This window comes from Rhinolophus sinicus, chromosome 6, assembly GCF_057876585.1.
Source record: "Rhinolophus sinicus isolate RSI-liver-muscle chromosome 6, RSI-T2T, whole genome shotgun sequence".
NCBI classification, from domain to species: domain Eukaryota; kingdom Metazoa; phylum Chordata; class Mammalia; order Chiroptera; family Rhinolophidae; genus Rhinolophus; species Rhinolophus sinicus.
Window position 1 is genome coordinate 33,772,139 of NC_142506.1, and position 4,718 is coordinate 33,776,856.

A 4,718-nucleotide genomic window follows, 5' to 3' on the forward strand; every position below is an offset into this window, starting at 1 on the left:
GATTATTTGGTAGAGGTTTGTGAAACCCTTTCAAAAAAAAGTAATGATCTTGAGTTACAAGCAAACACTCAGGAATTTATAGCCTATAGCCAATTTCCTTCCAAGCAAGTGCTGTATGCAAAGGAGGCAATGAATAAATATTTGTTAAATAAATTAAAGCAGATTTTACGTGGTCAATAATTATAAAAATATAACCTAAAATGGGTAATTTAGAAATAAGAAAGAAAAAATCTGAGAGAAACAGAAAAAAATAGATAAACAAAGAAAGAAAAAACAAAAATAAATATTTTAGTATTTGGGCTCGTTGAACGATTTGCAAATGAACATGAGATTTAGCTCCAAAGCAAAAGAATAATTGTTAGACTCTTATTTTTATAACATTTGGCAAAAAAATCAAAGCAAAACAAACAAACACACAAAAAACATAGAATTGTGCCTGAATAGACATTTTTAATTTTTCTTCTGGCACTAAATTCTAGGTGAAATTTATTGCATGAAAATTGTATTTTACAAGGAACAGAAAGTAACACAATATGTTCCAATAGACACAGAACCATTCTTCAAATAGACCTTTTAATACTGATTCTGTATAAAAGCTGAAGACTTCCTATTGAATCATAACTCAGTTAAGACATTTTTGCAGGGAACTATGAAAATACAGACCAGATAAATTTCTTTAGAGACCCTAAAGGAAATAAATAAATACTGTGTCCTTTGGTGCAGCTCTCTCAAATATTAGACATAAAGATGAAGGTCTAGATCATATAACACTAACAGATGCCAGAAATGTCTATATTTTGTATTTGTGATGAGGGAGAGAGCTAAATACTTTAGATACCAGACATGCAAAGCAAAACCTTAGGAATTTGATTTAAAAAATTCCCACCTAGAGAAGTATTGTGGTACAGAAAAATAAGAGCTCAAGGTAATGTTCAGATAGATTAGGTTTTAAAACTTAGTTCAGCAATTACTACAAGACCACCTTGGCTGAGCTGCTTAATTTCTCCCAACCTTAGGATTCTATTTGCCAAAATGTGGAATACACACATACACACACACACACACACACACACACACACACACACACACACACACACACACATTTTTTGTCAGCATCTAAAAGCTTTTTAATAACAAGGCAGGATCTGGGGTTAGTTTTTGTAGTCAGGGCTGGCCCTTTGGCCTCTAGCATGCTCGAACTTCCGGCCCTTAGAACACATGTAGGGTTCGGTGTGGCTGTGCAGGATTACAGGGCCATGCCCAATGCCTGTACACCTTCCGGCCCTTGTGAGGACCAGAGCGCAGGACAGTGCCGGCGCTGGGGGGTCCAGAGCCAGCTGGTTGACGGCCCCGGCCTTGATGATGCAGCTCGGGCACGCTGCCCACACAAAGTGCACACACTTTCAGTTTGGGGACCTCCTGGTTGTGGTCCCTACAACCACAACAGTTTTGCCCTCTCGGCCAGGAAGCGTCATCTTCCGGATCACCCGGGAAAGGGACAAACGTGGCCGGCTGGTGAGACTCATGAACAATCTCTTCAGCACCACTTGGTTGAAGGTGAAGTTGGTTCGTCTGGCCAGAAACCTGTGTAGCTTGACCAACAGCCTTATGTAGATGTCCTGGTTCTTGGGCTCCTGGCGCCAAAACTTTCAGTCTTTGTTGTGACGGATGTTGACTCCCATGACTGCCCTTCCTGCTCCACTGGTTTGGCAAGAATAAATATATTTTATGTTAAGGTTGAGTGAAAATTAGATGACATAATGTGTTAGTTACTATTAGTTTCAGCTACAAGTAGCAAAACAACAAACAAAAACCCCAAATAAAACAAAACAGCAGTGACTCAAATAAGAAGATTATTTCTTGCTTATGTTCTAGGTACCAGGCTCCTTCTAGCTTGTAGCTAAGTGGCTTCCATGTTTCAGATCACTTCACAGTCCAAAATGGCTGCTGGAGCTTGAGCACTGCCTTCACATTTCAGCAGGCAGGCAGGATGCAGAAAGAGACAGGGACACATTACTTCCTTTTAAAAATATTTTTATTTATATCCCTTTGGCCAGAATTTTGTCACATGATCTCACCTAACTTGAAGGGAAACTAAGAAATACCATCTTTATTCAGGGAAGTCCAGTGCCAGATTTAACAACATCAAAAAATACAGGATACCCAGTTAAATTAGAATTTTGGATAAATAATAATTTTTTAGTATGTCTCATTCAGAATTTGAGATAATACTCTTAAGAAAATTTGTATTGTTTATCTGGAATTCAAATTTATCTGAGAGTCCTATATTTTATCTGGCAATGCTAGCCCAGTTAAAAACCAAGGGTCCCATTACTGGGAGGTAGGGGGAAAGAACAAATATTGGGGACAGCCAACAGTATCTGCCCCAGGGGCATGTATGAAAGTATGTTTCACAGAGTAGGTCTCCAATAATAATTGGTCTTCTCTCCCTTTTCCCAAGGAGGCAACACAATGCCAGAGGGCAGTCACACGGATAACTGCTAGTAGAACCAAAATTTGTTTTTGAAATAGAACTTTAAGGCTAGTTTAAGCACACAAAATCACATGCACTTGGTTAAGACATCAGAGATCTGTGCTCTATGCATAAAATGGACAATTTTGGCCTAAAAATTGTCCTTTTTAATCACAAAAATGCTCAGTCTCATCTCTGCAGAATGTTCATTTCTAAGCAGATCTGTAAGCTAGTGGACCCATCAACTGAGTTGGCTGAAAGGACTGAAGGGAAGCCTGCAGGGTGTGTATGTGATGGGGTATTCAGTCTGTTGCTTACCTACTCCATTGCAAATACTTTCACTGTAGCATAGCTCATGTGAGATTGTTCTTTCTGACTTTAGTTAAGCAAATGTTCTAGTTTCTTCTTAAGGCGACTCCAAGTTCCTGACCCTAAAACCATGTCATCGGTATAAGGGAAGAAGTCCCCAAATGCTGTGGCAGAGATAGCATAAGTTCATTTCAGTTAATAGTAGAAGTAAATTATTTGGGTTTAAGGTAAAATAAAGTGGAACTGGGACACAGTCATGTTTTACAACATGTAGAATTAGATTTGCTTTGTCAAAAGATTGTTCTTAGCAGTAATATAGTGTTACAGGTTTTGACAAAGAATTATTTTCCTGTAGTCCACTTTGAGAATGGCAAATTCATCCCATACTTAGGTTTTCAAATTGACTATAGCTCCTAAACTGGTTTTTCTGCTGCCACTCTGTTTGCTCTCCCGCCAAACCCATTCTTCACAGAGCAGCAAGAGTGATGATTATAACACATATCTTAGTACAAGTACCCTGCCTGAGACTGCCCATGGCTTCTTGTTCCTAAGCTATACCCCTTACCAGACTGAAAGGTCCTACCCAGTCTTTCTGTTTATTCTTTAACCACACTGTAGTGGGTTGAATGGTGGCTCCCAAAAGATATATCTGCATACTAATCCCTGGGACCTGTAAATATTACCTTAAATGGAAACAAAATGTAAGTATTACTTTATAAGGCAAAAATATGTGATTAAATTAAGGATCTAGACAGAAAGAAATTATCCTGGATTATCCAGGTGGGACTTAAATGCAATCACATGCAGTCTTATAGGACAGACACACAGAAAAGAAGATACATAGAGAAAAGGAGGAGGTAACGTGATCATGGAGGTAGAGATTGGAGTGATGTGGCCACAAGCCAAAGAATGCTGGAGCCACCAGAAGCTGGAAGAGTCAATGGACAGATTCGCCCCTAGAGCTTTCAGAGGGAATATGGCCCTGCCACCTTGATTATGGACTTCTGGCTTCCAGAAGTGTGAGAGAACACATTTATGTTGTTTCAAGCCACTCAATTTGTGGTAATTTGTTATAGCAGCCACAGGAAATGAAGACACTTGCCATTACTATTCCAAGCCTGCTGGCTCTTTTTGTCATTGAAGGCTCAGCTTAAATGCCACCTCCTCAGATGGGTCCCCCAATCAATCAAGTCTTAAGTCAACTCCCTTTAACTCCTCATTCATTCTTTGGGTGTTTCCAGAAGGAGGGAGTGATGAAGCAATCACATGATACTACTAGAAAAAGTAAAATAAGTAACGAGAACTGAGGAAATGAGGCTCACAGAGGGAAAATAACTTGTCCATGTGGCATACTAAGTGGAGGGACCAGGGACTGAATCCATGCCATCTGACTCTAGAGCTTGTGCCCTTTTTCACCAAGCTGTACTGCTTTTCAGCTGATACTGCCAAAGGTTGTTTAAGCAGCATAGGGTATATTCTGTTATCCTTAAACATACTTAGAAAATTGCAGAAGCCCTTGCTGCATTCTATCCCTCTTACCTTCCTCTCCAACAATCTCATCCCTCCTGTCATGCCTTTATACAGAAGCAGAGGAAACAGAGGTGGGAAATGATCACTCACTTAAATCCACACAAGATAGCCACTGTGAAGGATGAAGACAGCAAAACAAGGCCGAAAGCTATTAAGCCATCAAAATGGATGGTATATAAGGTGCATAATTGGACATAGACCTATACCGTGGTCTGCCACTTAGCAACGGTGATTCAATAAAAGTTGTAAATGTGTTTGATCTGGGCATTTTTCTCTTTGCTTCAGGTGACTCACCCTAATTATTCCTGGAGAAACTGTCTAAAGAAAAGCAGTATTCCTCATTCGGATTCCCCATGGGTGACTGTATGACAGAGCCATTGTCCATTTTGGCATTCCCGTGTCAAAG

The 4,718-nt window shown here is 39.8% G+C and overlaps 1 pseudogene; it reads right to left on the minus strand.

The window, feature by feature from the left end:
- Positions 1 to 1,090: 1,090 nt before the first annotated feature.
- Positions 1,091 to 1,682, minus strand: LOC109437403 (large ribosomal subunit protein eL18 pseudogene; annotated as a pseudogene).
- Positions 1,683 to 4,718: the final 3,036 nt, after the last annotated feature.